At 39.0% G+C, this 25,837-nt stretch overlaps 1 long non-coding RNA gene across 1 annotated transcript in view; it reads right to left on the bottom strand.

Moving 5' to 3' along the window:
• Positions 1-25,837, bottom strand: part of LOC139803488 (uncharacterized) — a 156,439-nt gene that overhangs the window by 28,866 nt on the left and 101,736 nt on the right. The window contains exon 3 of the long non-coding RNA XR_011729021.1: positions 3,693-3,866. This is a non-coding gene — a long non-coding RNA (uncharacterized lncRNA). The remainder of the gene's footprint in view (positions 1-3,692; positions 3,867-25,837) is intronic.

Genomic DNA, 25,837 nt, shown 5'->3' with positions numbered 1-25,837 from the left:
ACAATGATTTTTATCAACCATCCTGCTTTTCTTTTGTACATTCTGACACAAAGTATATGGCCAGATAAGTTTATACTAGAAGACTAATAATTAAAGTTTCCTGTCATTGCTAATTTCCAAAAGCTGCTCATGAGTAAAAAGGACACCATCAGCTAATCTACTCTCTCCTACATTGACAAATCCTCACACCAGTTTTGTGTGCCATTGCCTGTTTGCAGCTGGAAGCATTTCACCAAAGTTAAAACACAAGCACCAAAAAACTTCAACAAATATTTTTGTTTGGGTAGGAAGTTTCTTTTCCCTGGTGATTTTCCATCATTCTTAGCCCAGTTCCTGAGTGGTGCATTATCAGTGACAAGGCAGACACAGTGGTTCTGGATAATGGGGCCAATTTTGCTCTCAGGCAACCCCAGTGACTTCATTGTCTGGTCCAGCTGATGATAGGGTGTAAAGTGGTAGAATGACTCATCAAGAAAAAAAAAAAAAAAGAAAAAAGAGTAGGAAAAAAAGCAAAGGCAGCCAAGTAAAGACACAAGGCTATCTCCTAAGGAAAATTTTAATAGCAAAACAAAAAGGAAGCTTCTAAATGAAGCAAGAAGCCAGAAATCTCTGCAGAGTGTGGTTCAGCAAAGAGCTATGATCTTGTGACCCACAGTGTGGAGCCCAGGGGATTTCTGGTTTGGGGTTGGTTTATTTGTTTGTTTTTCTTTTTTGTTTGTTTGTTGTTGGTTTCTTTTTTGGGGGGAAGGCACAGCCTCTTCTTTTTTTTGCTCCCTAAGAGCCAGTTTCTCCCTCTTCTTCTAAGCATACAGACCAAGAAAAGGAAGCTGAAGTTAGCACCATTTACATATGCTAATTTGGAGCAATAGCAGCTCTTGATAATCGCTACATTTGGTTGACACAACCTTTAAAAAATTTTGCTTCAACATATATTGAATCTATTCTGCTATTCAATCTCAGAAACACAGAAGGCCCCAAACAAGGGCAGGATCCCTCATGCAATGCACTGTACAAACCCCTGCTGAGAAGTCCCAGTTCTCAAAGCATTTAAATAGATCCATCAATCAAAGGGAGAGGAATAAAATGGCTGACAGCCAAATTAGATAAGCAAGACATTTAAATTCCTAGTGCTCCATATCTCTTGCCCAGCACACTTGGTTCCAGCTCCTCTCTTTTGCAACTTGGTGGGAGAAGCAGCCCAAAATGCACTATTCTGCCTTTCTCTGAAAACATTTTAAAAGTACTTTAGCCAGAGCTGGCTGGGAGTAGTCTGGTCACTACAGTCAGCAGAAAACTTAAGGACAAACACTGCAATATTTGTCCATGTGACTGGGAAAAATTTTGCAGGTCTTATATTTTCTCAGCTCATGCAACCACATCTATTTGCTTAACTCATGGAGATTTAAAGAAAAATGAGTAAAGGGCTGGAAAATTACACCAAAGAAGAAACAGACCAATTCAGTGACAAGAAAGCCAACCCCATAAGAAACTGAAGACCCCTCAAAGACATGAATGTGTATTTGGACTGACACTAATTAATTTTCTAATTTCTGAAAAATGTTCCCAAGCTAGTAATTTATTATGTCACCTCAAGCTCACTAAAAAAAAAAAAAAAAAAAAGAAAAAAAAAAATTATCTTACAGCATCTTATAAAATCCTCAGTATAAAAGATCCTAATGGGGTGAGAAGTCAGAACATAGAAAACACTATTTAGAGATCTACAATGGAACATACATAATCTCAAAGTATTTGAGGAGTCGTGCTCTAATGTACGAGATGCTTGAGAACATACTGCTGGTGTTCTGCAGTTATTTAGATAATGTTCTGATTGTGACTTGAAGTCAGTAATAACAAGCCATATGTTCACTTTTTCTGAAAAATTATTCTTCATTAATTCTATCAATAGATACCCTACGAATTCTACAGCAAAAAGCATATAATCTGTTCCTATGATATTTAACTAAACTCAAGTTTACTTTGAAGGGCAGATCATACTATAAAGTCTCTTCAAGATATGTCTTACCATGGCTCTATTGGATACATCTCTGGACTTCATTGCCTTTAGTATTTTATGGACTAGTAATAGGTACACAAATCTGCCTTGATTTAAGTCAAATGGAGATTTGCTTTTTTAGAATCCTTTACACAAAGGAGCAGGATACACAAAACCCTTAAAACCTTCTCAGTTTTTTTAATGTTGTGTTTCAATTAACGAAGTTGAGAGTTCAGCTGTCCAGCACATTGGCTTCTGAATGGAGATAGGAACCATCCTAAAGAAAGAGGATTAATCACAACATCCGAGATCCCAAATGCCTGAATTTGTTTCAGAAACACTCCCATCTTAAACAAGAAGGTTGGGTACACTCCGTTTGGACATAAAATTGCACTCAACCCTGCAGATTTTCCTACATATCCCTCCAGACAATAAATTTATGATGAGAGAGGATCTGGTTAAGTTGTTTGACATGTTTCGTCTCGTCGTCAAACCAGAAGCAGATTCTATCTGAAGCTCAGTTCCTTCATTTAGAAAAAGAAACCAAATGAAAATGCAGCACTTTGTGATAATCTGTAACCATCAAGGACACTTACTGTTTGAAAAATCTTGCATATCCAAATTAATGATCCGTGCAGGACAGAAACCCAGTGTTCTCAGCGCTGTATAGACAATGCTTAGCAAATAATAATAGTCATTATTAAGTTTTATGCACCACTATACTTTCTAATACTACCTTGAAGTGAAAAGAACAAGATGATGTGATAAAAGAAGCTGTTCCCAGACTATTGCCCTCTCCAATAGAATCCCCAAAATCTAGAAATACCAGACAAAACCTTGTTCTGGGGATGTTTCCTATTTGTTCCTTAGTAAATTTATTTGAAATTGCTTTCACATAAGTAACCCAAACATAAATCTGGTTCCCACAGTACATCATGTGCAAAGTAGAATTGGATCTATTTCTGCATTTCAGATATCCCTTCACTATGAATCTCCAAGGATAAAAACAGTGAGGCAACACGGGGGCACTACAGCTTTGCTCATTAGCTTTTCCCTGATTCCAATGTATCTCTCATGGTACTTGAGCACACATGAGCTGATTTTACTAAGATGGTACCTCAGTGTTGTATGTTACAGTATAACCAGATTTACAGGAGCTCAGGAACAGTCAGAAAAGAAGGGGATGAAAAATAAGAACTGAGAATTTATAGACTCAACTTGTTTTTCAGGCTGATGTCTACTGGAAATGGTTGATTCTCCAACAGAAGAATTGTTGGAGACAATTCAGAAAAAACAGAAATAATAAGACCAGAGCCTTCTGGATGATGACTTTTTACAGATTAATGTGTGATTTTATCCCAGACATCCCTTAATAAGAAGGATAGGCCGTAGGTAGAGCATCATGCAGCACAATACAAAAATTATCATGGCAGCCAGGTATCAAAGCACAAGACTTCAGTATTTAGAGGGCAGCGAAGGAATTTTATTCTGCCTTTGTAGAAAAATTTAAATCTTCTCAAAGTATTCAGGAGGCACCAAATCCAAAGACATCTGCTCTATCGGCACAGATGCTTGGTCATGGAACTATCTGGTACTTTTTAATAGAAGGCAGATTGTGGGTCCATTGTAAAATCTGCACCAACTGCATATAAAGCCATCAGATACATTCAGTGACAGTTTCTACCAGTGAACACCTTACCTGGTTCCAAGGAACACGATGTATTTTGTTGTGTGGATCCTCGGTCACTGAACGCTGCTTGTGCACAGACACAGATGGACAGGGAGCAGAGGGAGAACACTTGGGTGCAACCTCCCAGCAGCTGCAGGGATCAGTGACAGGCAGGCAGGGAGAGATGGTGCAGGACACATCATGCTGCAGAGTGACAAAAATGATAATAAGTGGTGAGTACAAGTGGTGGAGATGGAAATCCCAACAGTCCTGCATGTGGCAGCTCAGAGTAGCAGGGTGCAGATTAGCATCGAGGTCAAATAAACATCATAAAACATTGCTTAGGCTGCCAATTAAAGAACAAATAAGCTCATCATAATTATACGAGATAATTGTTATCTGCTGGGTGTTAATTAGATACATTTTATCAGAGCTGCTGTCACTGAATGGATAGTAAAAATTTTTAAAAATTGTAATGATTTCCTAACTAGTCTTGTTCTTCCTTCAGATGAGACATCTTGTTTTCCCTGGGTATATTTTCTTAACTGCACTCCACCTTTCAAGAAGTTTTAAATTTTCAACATAAAATTATCCTACAGTGTAACTAAACCTACCAAAGAAAAGCCCATGTAAAGAAAGATCTAAAAATAAAAACTGTAAGAGGTATTTTCACTTTAAAATGGAAGTAAAAAAAACTTTTCCCTATACACTTTAAAGAAATAAATTGTGCCGTTTTATTAATTTTGAATTAAATGGAAATTTCAACCCACTCTAAATGATAAATGACTAAAATGCCTAAAAGATTAGCATGTGGGTCTCAAGTAATGCAGTGGCAGATCTGGGCCATTATCTAAGGCAAACACTTTCCTGAAGGGTTTCTCTTTCCATGCAAGGGGCTTCAGATGAGGTCCTGAATGCAAGTGAGAAAGTCAGGATGGTCTGAGAGCACAATGGCTGCAGCCTCCTCACCCTGAGAACAAGGATGTGAAACTATCTCAGAGTCACACAAGAATGGAATAAATGCTGGAAAGCATCACAGTGCTGTTCAAAGCCTGATCAGTAAATTACCATGCTCAAATGAAAAATAAGGGAGAAAGGGAGGAAGAAGATGACACCATCACACGCTCACTTCCCCCTCCCAGCACAGCAAACCTCTCTCCATACTTCATTCCTTTCTATCCTCAGAACTCACTGTTTATCTGGCCAGGTGAGAGTTGCTTTAATGTATCACTCTGTGGCAAGCAGAGACAAATGTCCAGTATTTGTTCAATCAATGGAAAAATCTAAACTTTCAGCCTTCAGGGCAGGGACCTTTTGTTTTCTGTATGTACATCACCAAACACATACCAGGAACTTCCTGAGACTATTGCAGGGAGCAGCAGCAATAAAAAGGAGGGCTAGAAGGCCAGCAGAAATACCTAACTGCAAGCTCCGTTTAAATTCAGGATTTATTCATTATTAATATAACCAAAATTTATTTCATAAGATACAAAGCTTGGTATCATTGGTATTGGGTTTATCGCAGAAAGAAAATACCAGAATTTTTTGAGGAGAACAGTGGCACAAAGGTTTACCACACACAGCCTAAAATAGTGTGAGAAAGGAACTGACTTCAGCTTGAATAATAGTCATTAAATCAAAACACTGGAAAATGCATTCCTTGTAAGAACATAGCCACTGGAGGCTTGCCCAGTCCTAGACAAAGAGTAGCAGTTCACAGCTGTAGGGGACATACTGTGGGCATACACTAATCTAAGCTTTAAAATATACTTGTGGTCTGTAGCAAACTTGGGGATTCCAGTGACTTGTGAAAAGACATTTCAGGTTGCAGTTATTCATGTATTTGATAATTGCATTTCTCTGGAGTCCTTTTATCATCTCTGCCTATGTTACTGGAACTGTTGCACATTTAAGCTTCTTGCTGAAAAAAAAAAAAAGATTAAAAGTGAAGAGCTTCCAGGTTTATATGTACATGAAACAGTAAATTTGCTCACAGACTATTTCCAGCAATAGGGACAGTTTTCATGGCAAAAGCTGTTGGGGACATATTCCAAGAAGTACTCCTCCAACATAGTGGCAAGATTCAATGTGACTCATCTGGGCAGGTAATTGATATTAACAAACAGAAAATTTGAGGTCACCACTGGCAAGCAGTATAAAAATCAGGTTTGTTTTCTATGAACACCAAAAAGGAATTACAAGAAAGGCAAACTGAACAAAGGTCAAGTTAAATATTTAATATTTACATGTATATTTAATATTAATCTAACAATACCTCTTTCATAGCTAATGCAACCCAAATGGATCACAGGTTGAAGACATTTCCTCTTGTTTCACCAGTTAAACATGTATCACAATACCCTTTTTTCCTTCCTACATTAAATGTCTGTGGTACTGGTTTAGTAGTTGATACAGGTGATACTTAGGTGAGGAGCTGAGATCTTTCATATGTACAGCGTTAAGCTTGGAACAGAGAATAGAAATCCTTTGAACTGTGCAGAGCCACAAAGCTTAAGTGAAGCTGATGGCATGATGCAAATACTCTTGAAGCAATGAAAACCTTTCTCTTGCTGTGTATTGAGAGGTTTTGCATTAGTAAAATGAGCAGCAGTGAGACATTCAGATTACAAAATAATCTAGAAAGCAGACAGCAGAGGAGGGAATAGAAATAACAGCTAGCAGAGCCTGTTAACTTTTTAGATTCTTTCAAAGTTTGGTCTAAGACAGAAGAATTGTTCCTTTGCACTTGGGCTTCTTGCCAAAGGAGCTTTTCAAATAGACATTTGAGATAAGAGGAGGCAGGCATCCATCACAAGTCACCTTTATCACTTCTAGGATGTGTGACTGCTAACAAGGCTGAACACATTCACTCACACAAGAAGCCACCAAGAACAGAGGAAGTCAGAACAGCACTGACTGACATCTCTGTCTCCTCTCTTCTGACCTGGGGAACCCTCCTGGTGACCCAGTCTTCCAAAAGAGTGATACTTGAACAAGCCCCATGTGTTCAGAAATCAACGGGTACGAGACCTGGAATTCCAACGTGAATTTCCCTTGCCTTGTGTCTTTCAGTGACACAAGCACACAAATATGGAAGAGAAAAAATCATTGGTGGCTATTAATGTAACCTTTGCACCAGTAACCAGGTAACTGCTGTTACTCTGGAATGCTACTGAAAGGTTTCCTCACCCAGCTCTTATTTTTGCTGCAGGGAGGTGGCAGCCACCTGCAGAACGACTGCTTGCTCAGAAGGTGTCTACATCAGACTCCTGGAATTCTAGCTAGAGATTTCTTGTCTGATGGCTTCAAGTCTCAGAAAGCAATCTGCAAGTAAATATCCCCAGAATTTTATCCAGGTTATCAGAATTATAATGCAATGATGTGTGTATGGACAGATTCTCATGGAATCATTGACCACATGACACAATTTATGTTCTTGCAATCTGCTGGAAAGCATCTGCTACATCCTAGAAAGAATATGGTGCCCACGTTGTACAAAAGGCACCTGCTGAGTAATTTAAACATAGTTTTATGTAGCTTTGTCAAGTTTACAGAATTAATTGAACATTTGCACAAAAGAGAAGAATTTGATGCATTGTACAATGGGTCTTGTTTAGTCTGGTACACTGATTTATGCTCAAGTGGGATAAAATCTACATTTCATCTTCTCTATTAGAGCTTCCTGAATACTGCCAAGAACTACTTCTTGGAATAAAAATGAACATTTGTTCTCATGTTTGCAATTATTTTTATTCCTTTCACTTACAAATCATCTGAGTATTTTATTTAATTTTTTGTTCTATTTTTAGGAACATTGACAGAAAATTCAAATCATGTAAATATTTCTCTAACTCTTCTCCTCATTTCCCTCATTATATTTGCTTTGGGAATGATTTATCTTATTGTCTTCATGAATCTTTCTCCATTTCTCCATAAAAGCTACAATTAAGCAGGCATAGAATAATAAAAAAAAATAAATAAAAAAAGAGAGGTCCAAATAGAAAGACCCCATATGGCTAAGATAGCTAAATAAACATCATAAAATAGGCAAATGTGAAGGGCTCCTGACCAGCCCAGTGATTTAAGTATATTTGCATGAGCCATATGCCAAGCAACTCAGAAGAGGAAAAACTACAAAAATTCAGTCATGGGAAATCCAAAAGCAAAAAAGGGATAAAGCTTCTGAATAAAGTATCTGACATATCCAGTTTTTCCAGCTCTCCTCCTTCTTCCACATCCAGAACCAAGGCCCATTCAGATATTCTGAATATGAGACATCTTTTTACAGTTATTTTGAACTACTCTGCAGAAGCCTGAGTATAAAACATTTTACATACTACACATTTACTCTTTTCAGGGTTTCTCCTTTGCCTGCTAACAACATTATCAAAAAGCTTTTCAGTGAGGTTGCATCAGCAGCTACACTCTGTACAAGTCAGTGCAATTGGCCTGCAGAAATTGTCAAAATAGGCAAAAAACACAGAAGTTCACTGTACAGAATCTATATTTATATGTAAAATTGTGTTGTGCAAATAATTTTTCCCCTCTACAAAACATAAAATATCCACCCCAAAACATAATGCAGAGCGTAGAGTTTAAATAAATATATTTATAAATATAATATATATATTTCTTCTGCAATGAAAAGGAAGACAAAAACAAAGGGATCAAAAAGACTATTTTTTTTTTTAATTATCCTAAATACTTGCCACCCAGTACTAAATGCAAACTTCCATATGCTGAGAAACACGACTTACTTTCCCAGCATTAGCACATGTACTGTAGAATGTGGATTTTTGCAAGGCAGAGTTGTACAAAGGGGAGGCAAAGCAAGGTTTTCTGAGGTTTAACAAAATTCTGATTCATCCCTGCCATTCTCCCACACCTCTGGTTGATGTTTGCCTAGGAAGAAGTAAACAGCTTGTGTGTGTACTGCTACAAACCTGGGATATTTAAAAGATTAATTCGTGAACTTTCTGGTCCCCCCAAAAATCTCTGGAAAATGCAGCAACAACTCTTGGATGATCCATCTCTTTGGAGATGGATTCAAGGTGAGAAATTTCTCTTTGAGTCATAATTTCTAAAAAGCACATCTGAGACATTAAAAGCCTTGGGCCTGGTTTAGAGTCTTCCAGTTGTGAAGAATTCCAGGTTTAAGTCAGAGGCTCCACAGCTTCTCGGTACCTGCGAGCTGTGCTCCTTTATTGTGGCACAGAGTGTAGATAGGGATCTGCCTCCTGACAACTGAGCAGTTTAAGACATAAAGGCAGATTTCATCTTGGAATTCTGCACAACTTTATTACTTGTTTTTTGTCCTGAGTCAGTCAAGTTTTGTCCAAAAGCAAAAAAGCTGTTTTCTGAATCACAGCCAAATATTCTTCCCACGAGAGAGATAAAAAAGGGGGTTCTCATCACTAGCTGGGGTGAATTACCAGAATTATGTGACTAGATGGGGGAATTTCTTTCTGAACAAGACCCACTTTCTCCATTCTTCCCAAAGGAACAAAGACATGCAGGAACATATTTCTTTGTGCTGCTGCCAAATAGTGGAAATTTATCATCATAATTAAAGAAACAAATTGCCAAAAACAAATATTATTTGCAGATGAATTCCTCTGTCTTCTGTGAAAATTCTCTGTTTACATTTCAAATGAGTGAAAAAACAAAATTATACGTTTGAAAAAGCCCTGGGCAAACTATTAGGAGAGATAGGAGAGCTCTGAACTCTCTCTTGCAAAACACACCTGAAAGACCTTCCAATTTCTCAGTGTGTTGACATTATTTAAATTCCTGTCTTACTGATGCATAGCCAAAGCTGAAGCACTAGCCTCCAGAAAACAAACTCTTGTTTAATAATGTGATGGGTAAATGTATCCAGGAAACGTCACAAAATAAATCTGAGATATATTAAATAAAACTGACTTCCTTTCCTATGTCAGATGCCTCTAATTTTGGCAGCTTGGGATAACAAAGGAAAGAAACAAAGCACCAGGAAATGGAAACGTCTGTTTAGCAACAGAACTAAGAAGAAAAAGTAGCATATTTCCAAATCTAACAGAAAACAACCTGGGTCCTCTAGCTACACTGCACACAAATTTCTCATTGTCTTCAGCCAGTAGCACATTATTTCTCTTTATTTACAGTGTTGACTATTGCTTAGCAATGTGGGTGCAGGAAGGCTGCAGAGAGAATGTTTGAGGTTGTATCATCCATCCTGTGCACCATGAAGATGTTCTTGCCACACTTTGACTTTCAGATAATGGTTTCCTACAAAGCACCTGGAACAGGAACAGAATGCCAGGAGAGAAGACAAACTGGCAGCAACAGCAGATGCTGGAGTTACAGATCACAGAAGTCATTGAAATAATGGCAGACACAGCTCTTCAGCCATGGTAGATGTGGAGAATCAGCATTCAAGCCTTACACAGGCTGTTGAGAAATAACCTTGGAAAATAAACAGGTGAATGTAAATAATAAGTAGGAAAAAATACAAGCATTGAATATGAAAGGAGTAATTCGGGGTCAGATCAAAACACAAAATTTTGAGATTGCAGCCTTGTTCTCTGTGATAACTGAACTTCTGCTCCTTTCTTACTTCCTTAAGTACCTGGGCCATCCTTTCAATTCTTCCTCAGCAGAACTGAACCCTCTTTTGCAGAGTGCTCTCCAATGCAGACTTCCAGCAGGGCTGCATGCCATGGGAGCACAAGAGGGAGGATTTGCTGGCTGCCACCTGAGCCTGTCACCTTTTACAGATGAGCTACCCAGCTGGCTGAGCAGATGCTGGCTGAAATAAGGAAACAATTATCTTTGCACCTAGCTGAGTCCTTTAGATCTTGCTAAGAGACAGAAGACCGACCATGAAAGTATGCCAAATAGTGGCTGAGAATATTTAAGAAATTAAATTTAATTTTGCCCAAGCCTTGTAGGTAGAGGCAATTTTTTTTTTCTCCAGATTGTGTCTGGATATCATAAGGATGCCTATGCATGTAACAATTCTAATCTTACTACACTGAACTGGGGCTTAATTTCTTTATAACACCAGGTGCTGCTCTGATTACAGTCACATGCCCTTGTAAGCCACACTTAGCAATATATTTTAGGTGAGGATGAAAAAAAAATATTCTGTTAAATGAAAAGAGAGGTAGGAACTAAGAGACACTTATCCATTGAAACAAACCAGGGTAAAAAAAAAATAAAAATCTCCTAGCCAAGCTTTGCCCCTCTAGAGATTTAAAGAATGTGCTGTTGTTTTATTTAGTACATTGGAATTGCCCATTTTCTAAAGAAAATGGGATTTCAAGCCTTTTCCCCACTCACTGCTTTCCTCTAATCTCTTTTTCTGAGCCTCCATTCTTAATAATGCCTCTCTGGGAGCACACAGGTGATGCTGAATGCTAATGAGAGAATACCTACTGCAGCCCTGGACCACCAGGGCCTCATTTCATCCGTTCAGAAGCAGCCAGCAGCCAGGTATTTCATCAGGCACTATCTGATTCTCCTTGTCCACCTGCTGATGGTTCATTCAGTGGGCATTCTAGAGGCAGTGGGACACGCTCATCCCTACCCTAAACACAACCATCCATGTGATGAGAATGATACAAACAGTAGAACAGCAAATGAGAGCACAGTCTTTCCAGCAGGTCAGAGGGGAGGAGGGAGATCTCTAAAGTAGCATCAACTTTCCCTTACAAACAAATCAATTGCTCTCTGGGAGATGCTTTGCTCTCCCACAGCAGCCTCCACCTGGAAGGAACTTAAAAAACCCTAAAAGTTTTCACAACAAGCTTCGAGAAAGGAAATACCACCTTCTGCACACTGACAAAGAAAACAAGGACCAAAGAATGGTGTCCTCAGGATCATACAGTAGAGAACAAAAACTAAAGAAAAAACCCAGAGTGTGCTTGTTCAGCACTGGAGGAGCTCTTGGAAGCATGAGATAGTTCCACGAATTATTATCACAGAGCATCACATGGGGTAAAGGAGGGGATGGGAAAGTCTCAGTGCTTCCCACAGAAAACCCCACAGTAATAAGCCTGGGGAAGGAGTTTTCCCAGAAGACTTCTTCCCACATCACTTATTTGAGAGGGTGGGACATCAAACCTCAAAGTATGCAGCTTGACCTGACATACTTGTTTTCACACACTAAGTCTCAGACAGACAAGGCAGCTGGCTGCTAAAAGTACCCTGTTAGTGCTGTGCAATTCCAGAAGTTTATTTGGAGGCTTTTCTTAGCCAACTATCTCCATACCAATCTTCCAGTGTCTTGTTATGGGAGGAGAACTAGGGCAAGGGAGAAAGAACCCCTAAGATCTGATTAGTGGAAAACATTGCATGCCTCATGTGGTTTCTTCCTCTGTGGGAAGAGAGGAATGCAGCCTGCTTTATGCACCAAAAGTAGAGTCCTCGGGGCCAGGTAATCTGAAGTGTTTATCCTATATTTGGCATTACCTGACAGCCTCTTCCAGTACATAGATCACTGACCCTCCGTGCCCCAGGTTTCTCCTTGTCACCCCAATGAGCTGCTTCATTGCTGGGAAGCAATTTAAGACTGAAAATGGTAGAGCCCATTCAGAATAAGGACGTATTCATTTTTCTGAACTTTCTGTACAGTTTTGCAGTTGCCCTAGGTAGGTCACAAAAAGACTGTTTCTCAAAGCAGCTAAAATGAGAAAATTCCTCATTTCTTTTCTGAGTTATGATACCAATATATGCTCCAGCACTATGTACTAAATCAGCATAACCCTTCACAGCTCATGTGTCCTGGAAGTGTTTATTGAACTTGTTTTGGGACTGCAGCACCCTAGTGAAAAGGGAGGGAGGAAGAAAGGGTAGAAAGACCAAAGAAACCAAGCTTGTTGGAAGATAGAACTGCTCTAATCTCATAAGGATGGAAAATTTCTGGAGAGGGTTGTTTTCTTGCTCCTTATTGGGATCCTTTTTGGCTCCTAATAAGAGCCCAAAACTTTGAGAGAGAAGGGGTTGTTTATACGAACACAAGATTTTTTAAAAGCCCAGCCAAGTGCAGAAGAGAAGCAAAGCAACTTCAGCCTCCAGAGAAATAACCTTCAAATCACAATTTGACAAACAATATCAAAACCTATCAGGGAAGCAGGAGATCTCGCTGACTGCAGTGTTTTCATTCCCTTCTCAGCAGTGTGACCTCATCCCAGTCGCACTCACCCAGAATCCCATTACTGCTGCCTCAGCTGCAGAGCTGCAAGACAAAGGAAGGTTACAGACATTGCTCCCCTCTGTGCCTTGCTAATCAATAGTTTTTATCTAATTTCTTTGCTTGGAGATACAGGAAAACAAGGTGCTGCATTTGAAATGGAAGGCTGGGAATAACTGAGCTTTGGGTGAATCAATACAAAATAGAAAAGCTGACAATGTCATCCTGCCTGAAACACTATGAAGACAGATTTCAAGTTCCTCTAATTATCTGAATGTTTGTATTTTTAAACAGTGACTTAGTGTCTGCAGAAAAATATTGGCTGTATTTAATAGCCATTATGGCTTCAGAACTTTTTGAGCTACAGATAAGTCTCCTCAATTTCCCTTTATTTCCAGTTTGGATGGAAGTTTCCCTTTTGGTGTCAATTTAGGACTCAGCATGAAGTGGCTGTTTGCTTGTTGCATTCAGGAAGGTAACTTACACATGGCAACCCAGTGGGCTGAACCCTGCCTAGCTGGGATCAACACAGCCCAGTTGATGGGCAGGAGTTACTGCAGTGGACATTCATTTTTCCCCATTCATCTAAATACTGCATAACTTTCACAAACCTCACATTATCCAGTTCCTTTAAATTAGCAAATAAGAAGCACCAAAGCCCAACAATACTTACACTAGAACCAGCAGGGTTAAAAAAAAATCCCCTGATCATCAAAGAAGCATCCCACACATACTGAGCTCAGAAGAAGACAAGAAGTCAGAGTTAAGAGACACAAGAAGATCTTCAGCTCTACTCTATTGGAAGCACCACTATTAAGCATGCTCTGCAGCTTCCTGAGCACTGAAAAGCTTCTTTAAACTAAAGCACATAAGAGACAGTTGAAAGAAAGGCTGCTCAGCTCACTCCAATTGCCTCAGTACCTCTCCAGAGAGTCTTTCACCCAGGTATACACACCAGCAGAACCCCCCTCCTTTGCTCCATCTCAGACTTACTGTGTTCCTGTGGGAAGTCATTAACTCCTTACAGCTGATGGGTCTCTGCTCTCAGGACAGGCACCTGTGTCACTGCATCATTCCCTGCCCCCCAAGGGTTAATTAGCCCTTTCCCAACAGCTCTTTAACCAAATCATTGTGTACTTGTACCTATCCCCTCTGTTTCATGTCTTACATCCCTGATACAAAAGAGGCAGCAGAAGGGACATCGGACTAGAACACATGGTCCAGAGTCTGCTCAGCAAAACTCCTCTTCAGCTGCCTTCCAACAAGGGGACTTCAAGGTCAAGAAGACAGGAACATCCCAAGTGTCTACAGTTCTCCTGTTGAGTGTGTGCAAGTCTCCTCAAGGCTGAGAAACAAGGCACCTATCAAACATCCAAGCTACTCTGGAATTCTAAACAGAGCCATTCCTTTACCTGCTTGCCCTAAAACCTGTCAGGTTTCTCTCAGTGCATGCCTGCCATACTGTAGTGGCAACCAGTGCTTTTTGTTGGAAACAAGGACAGAGGAGTCCTCTTTATCCAACTGCTTAGTAGTTAGCTTGGTCAAGATGTGGACCCAGTTCCCTTCTTTGCTTGAAGGGATTCAAACACGCTTCCCTGGACATCTGCCCCTCTTTGAGATGAGGATCCATACCACTGGCCTGCTGCAGAAAAGGATCCATTCCCTGATCCCCCTTGAACTGAAAAGGAGAGCACAAGTCCTGCTTTATTATGAGGGGGAGGAAAGATGACTGGAGTACTTAACTTTAAAAGAGTGCTTCAGCCAGCTAATCCCATTTGGAAAAAGAAATGAGCCACCAGGGCTGAGCAAGGAGCCTGGAGAGGGGTAGAGCTGAAGGCTCAGCCTTTCCCTACAGCAGCTGCTTTAAGCAGCTTCCTCCCAGCACGTTGCCTTTCCTGGCTGCCATTCGGAGCCTCCTCACTCAGGGCTGGGAGTCCCACTCAGGGGGCAGCATTTACAGCTCAGTATCTTGGCATCCACATAACACTCTGGGGCTTGGGCTGAGGTGGGCTCTATTCCCTGGCAGAGCTTCCTTTCAGCTCACACTCTTAGAACAGCATCATCTTGGGCTTCAGCTGAAGAAATTGTGACATGAAATGAATGTGAAATCCCCTCTGTCCCAAAAAGTACCTCTTGCATGTGAACAGTAACTGCTTCACAGATGAAGCTTCTCTGCCAGAGTAAAATAATACTTTTCAGTAAACCATAAGATTTAATTTTTGTATAATTATGTGTAATTAATACTCTTAGAATACAGCATATATAACCTCCCAAAAATGCAGTGCAAGCAATAACCACTCCAGGATGTTTGCGATCTTATTTTGGAATGCTCTGAGTTTCATCTAGAAGGGGTTGTTTTAATTTAAGAATTTAGCTATAACAATCTCTGAAACTGATTCAGAATTACAGACATACAGCTGTTAAATGGATGAACCATTATTTTGAGAATGAACTTCCATAAATCTGCCATTAGCCACTTTTTAAATAAAAAAATAATCTCAATGTAAAGGGAAATCGCTCATTTGTTAAGCAGTAATAATTTATCTCATTCTTATTTTCTTTGTGAACCATAGAACTGCTTTGAAAATTGGAAGCTGGACACTATCAAGTGCTGGAAGATAGATGATAGATAGATAGATAGATAGATAGATAACCTCTAACAAGTCCAAATCTGAGCTGCAGTAAATGCAAGAATTGCTTTATAATGTATGTTTGTACAGTTGCTTGACTTATGTTTTAATGCTAACCTGGCAGGAAGATCAGCTGCTTACCCAGGGAAAGCTACCAACACAAGCAGTTCTTATTTTCTAGACAAATAGTAAACTTAATTAAAATCTGGTAAATTTTCAGATTGAAAATAGGGAGATGTTTTTCTAAATGTCAAAACATTTCATATTGACATTTTTTATCTAAAATGTTTGTTTCAGAAATGCCAGAAAGTTTCGTTTTGACATTTTCCCAATTGAACTTTTTTTTCAAATTGGCAAATTACATGTAAAAGTTCAGGTAATGTTTAAAAAAAATGAACTTCTTAAAAAACAAGTTAAATTAAGTGGCATGTTTCAGTTCAGGTCAAATAAAGTATTTCCCACTGATTAAAGGCAACTTTAGTGTTTTGCTGAAAAGATAACTTCTCTTTGAACTCAAAACAGTTTTTTCCTAGACATTGATTCATAAAACAAAAGAGATTTTGACTAAATTTGTTACTATCATACCCATGTTTAAAAGATTTCCTTTGATTTTCATAAAGCTTCTGGTTTGATTCACAAATGAGTTCTTGTGTCTTAATAAATCATAAGGCATCATCTTGATTCTAGATAACCAGGTGCATCTTTTAGCCCACCACCAGCATGAGAGAAAACACATATCTTAAGCTTCTTTAGCTGATGTGTAGGTTAATTAATTTTATTTTCTATTTTTTATGGGCTAATTTTTTTGTTAAAGATCATTCACCACCAGAGGGTTCAGTTCACACATATATCTGTGACTTGGTCTTGGCTGGAGAACAGCCATGATTTTCTATTTCTGAAGCTATATTAGAACTTAGGAAAGAAGCCTAAATACCTTTTCCTGAAACAAAACCAAAGCAAAATTACAAGGTAGAGATGTGGAGATGGATTAGATCAATTAGCAGATGAGCTGGGACAGTGCATTTTTTCATCCCTTAATGTTGAGATCCTGCAGCTCCAGCCAGTGGGAGATCAGTTAAGGGTTTCATACTCGTTGTGTCTGATTTATTTCACAGGAGGGTGTGTTACAAACTGGCTACACCAATCTGAGAGCTGTAAGGAGGAATCATGGAGATATTGCCCTCCATGGAGAGTAGATCAAGTTGCACGTTTGAAAAAGGGCAGTCCTAACATTAAGTTTTTAAATGGGGGGGGGTGGAAGAGTGAGGGGAGTCAGGCAATAAGAGGTCAGTCACCTTGAATTGCCAGACAAGTATTGCAATAAACCACCAAATATGTTTTTATATGCATCTCATTGGGGAAAAAAGATGAAGGTGTAGATTAACCTCATCCAGGCATTAACCATCATCAAAGGAGGAGGTCCAACCTTTTTCTCCCCTATGCACATTCTCACTGCTATAACGTGGTCCATCTCTTATCAATGGACCAGCTCTGGTCCTGATAAGGAAAAAGGGTGTAGATTCCTTATTTATTTAGATGTCCTGGTTTGGACCAGGATAAAGGTGATTTTTCTGAGTTTCTTGTGGATGGTTGGACTTGCTGAGGTTGACAGCAAGTTTCTCAAATGGCCCAAACCAGGACATTAGATTAATAACTTCACTGTTTCATAAAGCATCTCAAAAGTGAGTAAAACCTACTCTAGATCTACAAAATGAATTGAAAACTGATCATAAAATGTTCTGTAGGTAGTAATGATCAGTGGTTCACTGGGATGATATAATAAGAGGTCCCTCATCTGCTAGTAGTCACTCTTGATTTTGGTGATGAGAACACACAAAAAATACTCTGCAAGCACATAGAACAAAACCATGAGAATGTAAAAGCATTTTGACAAACTGGTGAAATTGAATTAATGAATTAATTCAATAAGGAGAGGTGCAAGGCTCTCCAGGCAGGCAAGAAAAGCTTGTTACAGAGACACAAGGCTGAATAGGGGACCAAACAAGTATTGAAGTATCCCCACAGATCACAAGCTGAGCAGGACACAGTAACCTCACATGAATTTTGAAAAGTAGCATCACTTCCTGGGACATGGGAGTCAGTTCTTAGGTCTATTGATCATGAACTGCATTCAGTATGGCACCTTCTGAAGCCTGAGGTAAATGGGAGACAATCCAGAGGAGTACCATAAGAGGACCAGAAATTCAGGTGCATGAGGAAATCTTGTCAGAATGTAGCTCACTTAGGGTAGAGAGGAAGAGAGACAGAAGATGGAAAAGCAGTCTGCACAAAGATAAGATCACTGGAGGATAAACTACTCTTCATGTCCATGTGCAGCAGGACAAGAAGTAAATTGCAGCAAGGAATGTATCACATGAATGCAAACTATTATTAATTATCATTACTAATTTATCAGTACTATATAGTGTGTCTGCCAACATTCTGGTAAGCATTGCCAGGCTGTGGGTACTTATGGCTGGTTACCACTAATAAAGTTCTCCCCAGAGACTACCTCTGGACATCAGCCAGCTGCTGTAGGCTTTAATTTAGAAGTTGTCCCACTTGCCCAAACCTATGAAGGAAGACATCCTACATGTTTAATGCTAAACTAGTTGTTTTATGTCCTTTGGCTCTTTATTTACTGAAGGAGAAGAGGAGACATGACAGCTGCAGAATTCTTCAGTAGTTTGATCAAATATTTGGGTGCAGCTTGGCCCAGAGAAGCAGCACAATGTGGTGCAGGGTTTGGGCTCTGCTGCAGCAGCAGAGCAGTGGGAAAGCTTTCGAACTGCAATTGATTGATGATGGCCAACAGATGTAATTAATAGGGAATCTCTGTATAGTTTTCTTTTTCCAAAGAATACTAATTAAATAAAAATTGGCTCAGTGCCACCTCTAGAAAATGTTTAAAGCAGAGAAAGAGAGAAGTAACAAATCTTTGGGCCTGAGCGAAAATGGAGTTTGAGGACACAGAGTGTCAGAAGCCTGCTTAAGCCTCAGTCCAATTTCATTAGTACTTCTGAGACTCAGGAAAAAGAAAAAAGTTAAAGTAAAATCCAGGATTTGCATTAACCCTTTAACTTATATAATTAAGTTTTGGCACACCCTGACTCAAGAAATCAAGGGGTTAAGAGTCTATGCAGTGAAATAGAGAACAAGCTACATAGGAAACACAAACATTAGTCACACCAACATCTGTAAGGAACATCTATTCCCAGTGCTGAGCACTTACACCTTTCTCCCAAGCACCATCCTACCCAGAAAAAAAATATTCAGAGTAGGAAAAACTTTTATGTCCAATCTCTGTTCTGTGAAAACAAAAACTCCATCAGGAATGACATATTAATTGTTAATTACTGTTTCAATTAAATAAAAAAAACTTAAGAATTCAAAAAGGATCATTACAAATTTCTAGACAAAACAGTCCCCTTTTCTGTTTAAGGTCAGTCTTAGTTTCAAAGTTTTAAACTATTGGTTTAAAATTCACTTTCTACCAAGCTCAAAGTAGAACATCAAAATGACATTCTCTGAAGAACTGAAAGCTTAGAAAATTTCATGTCAGTGAAAAGTGAAATAAACATTTTCAAAATAGCAAAAAAATTAATTTCATTTGTTTACCATTTAAGTAATACCAGGAAACCAAAATCTCTGTGGCTGTGATACATTAAGGCAATACCCACATAGCTGTGGGCAGGACTTGTCTCACCTACCTGGAGACATCTACTGTGTTGAAATCCCTGTCTGAGTTAGTGCTCACGACTTTAATGCCAGTGATAAAGCATTTGTGTGACACAACATTGTTTTATAGTAGATACCTAAAACAGATGCATCCTATTTCTCTTGACTGACAACAAAAGGTGCTTGATCAGATGGAGAATTTATTGTTGGTGTCTTATGCTAAGCATTCATGTCTCTATATAAATGGAGCAGTTAAAACTGAATTAGGATTCAGCCTCAAAAGGTATCACACAACATCCGTTAAGAAACGCATAAAGAAGATAATGTCTACAAGATGTGTAATTCATTGTGGAATGAATTCTCTTTACACCTATCAATGTGACCAGGAGGATCTTCTTTAGGGCACTTGTAAGGCCATCTGCTTTCTCTTCTGTTGTGCCTGGCTTTTATTTGTTGCTCTAGGCAGAGATACGTAGGTGTCTTTGATAGTTTTGCTTTCCGTAGCCCCAAGGACTTACGTGGAGAAATAAGATTTTGCTTAGACATTGAAAAGATAGAAAATGTGTGAAAAATTGTATTGCTGTTCTCAAGGTTGTTGGATTAACTTCATGCTGCTATCACTGTCAATGATTTATCCTGGTTGTTTAAATTCTGCTGGTAGCCACGATGCAGTGAAGCCACCTATGTGCTCATTGTGCCAAAAATGAATTTTCCCAAGCCGAGCACGGCTTGCTTGCCTTCTCTCAGTGTTCTGCTGACCGTGTTTTTAGGAATATTTTAGGAAAACAACCCTAGCTACTTAGACAACTACGTATAGGTCACTTATTGTTCCATCATAGTTCAGTTGTAACTTTTAGCTCCTTAAATTTCCCAACTGGAAGAAATCAGCTCGTGCCCATGAAGTAGCATCTCTACAGGAACCTGTGCCATGTGTTGCTTCCACTTGTCCACCTCAACCTCATTTATTGGATGGAGTGTAAGTGTTATGACTTTCCAAGCAAGTAAAGATTCTGTCCTATGAATTCAGCAGCTGATGCCATGAAATATGTAAAGCCAGTACTTAGGACATATGGACAAAACATTTCAGACTTCAATGAAGATAACCAGAAGGGATAGTTCTCTCTTTTGGTGAATCATAAATTTTGTCTGGCCATCATTTAGAGCAGGAGCAAGCCAAACACATACAATCCTTCAGCCAAATCTGCCAGCAGTCACATCACAATGAGTTTGCGTTGAAGCTTAGTCGCCTGGAACTTTTTTTTTTTCCAATGGAGAGCATATTCAGTTCACTATATATTCTCATTGTGTAACCATCTATCCATCATCTAGAATATGCACAGCTATAAAAGCACAGACCAGATCATCATTGTTATTTTTTGAGAAAACATTCCTTTGTTCAAGTGCAAAGCTTTGTCTCCTTCAGTTGTATTGGGTTTTAGTTATTCTAAAATCTGACTTTACAAAAACCTTCTGCAAAAGCAGATAAAATGAAGGCTCTCTCTGTGTGGGAGTGATTAGTATTCTGTAGTGTCGCAGTACATTTTCATACTGATTTTTGTGTGTTTTTCCCCATCAGAATAGTACACTTGTGGGCTCTACATATCTTAAAATAGATTGAAGATAACATTTTTAAAAATCTACACTTGGGCCCCTTAATTATCCAACTTTTTTACAACTTTTGAAGGAGGATTATTCACTTTAGGAAACAAAAGTGTGGGCGACTACACTTCTGGGGCCATAATAACAGTGTTTGAAAGGAAGGCTGAAAATCTTTGGCTTGCATGTATTTTCCTTCCTAGAGGTGCAGAAGTCCTTGGAAAGGGAAACACTGTATGGTTTAATTGTTTCTGTAATACATTTGTGGAAAACAGGTCCTAATTACATAAAATTAACACAGTGACAAGGACAGAGCCTCACAGCTGGATTCAGATCTCAGAAGTGCTGAGCACTTCTCTTGGTGTCGGTGGGAGCTGAGGTTGCTCAGCATGCTGGAAAAATGGGTTTTAAGTACCTTGCAGTTCATAAAAATCCACGAAAGATATATGAGACTGCAAGGCCTGGGCCTCATACACGCCCCAGGAGCATTCAAGTAAGATATGGCATCGTGGTCTAAGCAAATATTTAAAACAGAAACAACTATAGGAAAGTGCACAAGTGAATCAAAGGGACGTTCAGGCTGGGCTGGGCCAAATGTCAGGGAAATAAACTTGAAAAGAAAAATCTTCACAAAGCCAAAAAACCATTTTAATGACTTTACTAGCATTCAAATTGGAGCCTGTGAAAACAAAAAAAAATTTTCTCTTCCTGTGTATTTTATTGTGTGACTGAAAAGATTTTAATTTTAATTCGTGTTTTGCCTTTATTTCTTTTCTTGTTTTTGTTATGGATATTCTATAGGTAAGCAACTGTCTTTAACCCCAGTAGCATTCCATTGACTTCAGCAATATTATTAATATGTTTAGTGATAGGCACATGCTTAATTACCAAGCAGAAAAGAGACCTTAAATAGTCCCTCAACATGGGAAAGCTATTTCAGGGTAACTACAAATGTGCTTTGCCTTGTGGGAACCTTTGTCTCACTTCCATGATTGAGGGCAAACCATAATGGAGTAATGGACAGATAATGCACTTAACTCCACTTTCTTAAAACAATATTTTATTGATTTAACTGGAAATCTCAGGTCTGTGGATCTGCTCTCTATAATGCCAGGCAATAACTCTGTTAAAGGAAAAAGAAGTGAGGGGAACATCAACACTTCACTCTGAAGTTTTAACCTTTTCATATTTTTTTCCTTTACAAAGCTCTTTTGTCTCAGAAGATGGTATGAAAATAGCCAGCAGCATTTCTTTGGCAGACCAATTGGAAACACAGATAGAGAAGAAAGGCAAAATAGGGACAGCCTAATTTGTGTCACAGCTCACTACATTAGAGCATGTCTGAGCCCTGAATTTTTTCCCTGTTCATGCCAGCACTCCTTTGATGATTACTTTATCTGAAAAAGATAAGACATTATGAATTTGATTATGGCATCACTCCATGTGGTTTGACAGGGCCTCAAGCACATTGGTAAATTGCTGTCTGAGCAGTTCCATTATTATTACATCGCATGGCTCACAGTTAAGCACTAAGCTGGAATAAATATAGAATTTTAAAAAATGGCAACAGTCACTCTTAGCCTTTAAAGAAATAACTCTCTTAAAGTTACAGTGTCTTCTAATTACTTGCAATGCCTTACAATTAAACACTAATAATTGCTGGCCTGTGTATTGCCTGCAAGCTCAAAGCAATCCCAGAGCCCAGCTCTACAATGCTTAAATATCATTTTTGACCATCTTTGTAGATTTAATCAGTAATTAAACTGCACAGAACTGACAAGAACTGTTGACAGCAGTTGCTTTGAGACTGATCATATAATTTTCAATCTGAATTTTATGACTATGTAGTATTCTAAGCAGAACAGTACAGTAACTGTAATTTTAACAAGAGAAGCATTTTACAGGATTTTTTCCTATGTACTAGTCTGGAATTCTATGCACTTAATAGTCAGTTTAAAGACTTCAGTCTTGGTACAAAGAAAATTAATGTACACTACAGTTCAGAGTAGGTCAACTCAAGTGCAAGTATACACATCACTTCATTGTCACTGTAAGTTCAGAAAACCAATTATACATTATTATTTTGCCTTTAAAATGCAGGATTATAATCAGAGAGAATTCTAAGGAATTCTAAAGTAGGACCATTACATTTCCTACTGTCTCCTTAGAGGCACTAAAGGCTAAGATAGAGAAGAATGTTTGTTAAAAGCCTCATGTTAAACAGTAGGCATCCCACTGGAAGAGGGAAAGCTCTTTGTATATACAGTTGGTTAATTCTGTCTTGTAAGTATGCAGCAGTCTACCTGAAAAAGAATGGTTTCTAGCCCTTCAGCTAGGATGTGGTCCCCAGAAGAGCTGCAGTTTTATCAGCTACATCAGAGGGAAAAGCAACTTCCATTGGACAAAGAAGGATGTACCAGGGGCAGAAAGGGATGAAAGGGGAGAATGGAATTTAAGAGTAAAATTGCAGTGTTGTATTTTTTGAAAATTATCTTTAGTAATGCAGTTACTACCTGATCATCCTTCAGCTAACCATGATCAGAGCAAATAGTGGCAGGATTTCAAGACTGGACCTGACTAAAGCTAGGGGACACATCTGGGAGAGCAAAAACTGCAGCTTCATCAGCAGAAAGAAGAAACTTTAATTCATAAGGCAGAACAATGTAGGGAAGAAGAGATAGCCCCTCCTGTATCATTAGATACTTGTAAATAAAGGTTTGTAATCTAAAGGCTAAATCCTTCCTTAGCTGGCAAATAATGTCTTCATTTTTGTTGATTAAAGCCTAAGTAGAAATATCTCTAGGTGCCTTGAAATGGTCTTCTGGTGTTACATCTCAGATGGACTGGTACTGGTAGACCAGCTGCTGGGGAGGTAGTTTAGAAATAAAGCAAAAAAGAGTAAGAGAATTTCTTTACCAAAGCACTTATACACAGCAGATGAGAACTACAGGACAGCCATAAACACATTACATATTTATCTTTGTCTGTGAACATGATTCTATGATAGGTCTTTCACTTCTCAGGACTTAAATCTAACAAATGTTCCCGAGAACAATCAATCCAACTGTAAAGCAAGTTGCAAGAGATAACAGGTTTTGGTCTGTTTCTGTTTCTTAAGGCTCCAGAGTTCATTGGGTGAATCAGAGAAATTGTAGCAGCCTCCATGTAGGCTCCAATTCTGCAAAGCCTTCCACCTAGAAATAGTTCATAACTGTGCAAGTTTCCTGGGACTCTTTTTGTGTATCAGGTTTGCAGACCTCAAGCTTGGGCTGTCTACAGAGCAGTGTTCTGCTTGCTTCCTCCTCAGCTGACACAGTGTGCACGAAGCCAAAGCAAAGAGGGCCCCCTGCTTTGATGTGCCTCACCAGAATCCAAGAAAAGTGTACAGAGACTATTTTAATAATTAAGAATTATGGACTTGAAAGCAAAGCTGCTAGCACTGCCAAACTCGACCAAAGTCTTTGAAAAGAACTCTGTCAAAATTCATTTCTAAGAAGAAATTATGTTATAAATTATTTTTTATGGAACGTTCCAATGTTAAATGAATATTTAGGTTGCAGTTCATGAAAACCTCCCTCTTTGGAAAAAATGTTTTCATTTTTTAGATTTCTCTTTGTCAGCATTTCTAACAGTAAAAATGACAAACTTTCATGGGTAAATGCCAGTGGAGACAGCTGTATTTTATTATTGAATACTTCTGGTGCTTAGTTTGGCACCAGTCCTGTTTATATTGCTAGTAAGATTTCATGCAAGCCTTTGCAAGGTCTTGTGTTTAAACTTAAATGTTTGATATGGTCTGTAATTGATTCCACCCAGTTCCCTCCCTCCTCCTTCTCAGTTCAGTTTGTAAAAGAGAATTTATCACTGCGTGGGGAACACAAACTGTCCAGTGCTGCAAATTCAAAGACAAAAATTCCATAGTGAGATCCTAGAAACCTCTGGTTCTATTATGATTCTCTTCGACTGCGAGGAGAATGTATTAATCCCTGCTGTTCCTGTCCTTGGATTATTATTTTTGTGTGTGTTTTGATTAATTAACTTTTCTTAAGGTTAAATCAAACCAACCCGTGTGCTTCCCATCTTAGAACAAAAATCCAACTATTGGCTGTACCTCCCAGTTCTTCGTCCAATTTTGCCATAACCCCTGTGCTCACCATACCAGATACATTCAGCAGTTTACTGCATGCTTGCATGAGAGCCAGTGATCATCAAAACCCAACTTCCCAATAACATCCTTTAGACAGGAAGATGGATTTGCTTTGGTGCCATTCTGCAAAACACTGAACGGGTGAACCTCACTTCTATCAGGGCTCACATTACATGGACGTGAACTCACTAAGATCAGAGGATTTGTTTTATGTGAGGGAATTTCAGAAGGCAGCAGAGGAAAAGACTTTTTAAAAGCCCATTCACAAGAGCTCCATAATGATAAACAAGTCAGATTCGTCTGCTTTGGTCCAGTCTATACAGAGCCAAAGATAATCCCAGAATAAAATACCCACTGGCCAATTTAGCATGTAATGAGCTGCTCCTAATGAGACTGCAGTTGGCCTTGAGAATCATTTGGCAACCACTATTGCCAAGACCCCTGCAACAGCCAGTCTGATCACACCTCTTTTATCACTGCCATGTCTTGTAGCAGAGACTGCTGGGCCTGAGATGCTCTTTTTGGCAAATGCCAGTACAGTCAGTATTATAACACCCATGTCTTTTGCTGGGGTCTTTAGGGTTACTGCAGTATAAGAACTAAGTGTGCACCATAGTTTGCAGCATTCTGATTTGTACTGATTGGTTCATGCCCAGTTTCACTATATTTAATATTAGGTTTTGCTTTTGACTTGCTGTATACCAGAACAGTGTCTATGCCTTCAAAACTCATTCCCTATGTGCTGTTGATAAATATTATGCAGAAAGACAAAACGGGTTGTTCACAATCAACTCAGGTTCCCATGTTATTCTGTATTCTGTGATGGGCCCCTGTTAAAACTGTAAACATACTCCCTCTTACCTCATTACTTCAAATTTTTTTACAGTGAACTGCATGTGCAGCTTATCTTACCATAACAAATTCCTCTATAGCCGTAGCTGGAATGACAATG

Source organism: Heliangelus exortis, chromosome 16 (genome assembly GCF_036169615.1).
Source record: "Heliangelus exortis chromosome 16, bHelExo1.hap1, whole genome shotgun sequence".
NCBI classification, from domain to species: domain Eukaryota; kingdom Metazoa; phylum Chordata; class Aves; order Apodiformes; family Trochilidae; genus Heliangelus; species Heliangelus exortis.
Note: the sequence above shows the minus strand (reverse complement) of the source record. Positions and strands in the feature narration are given on the sequence as shown.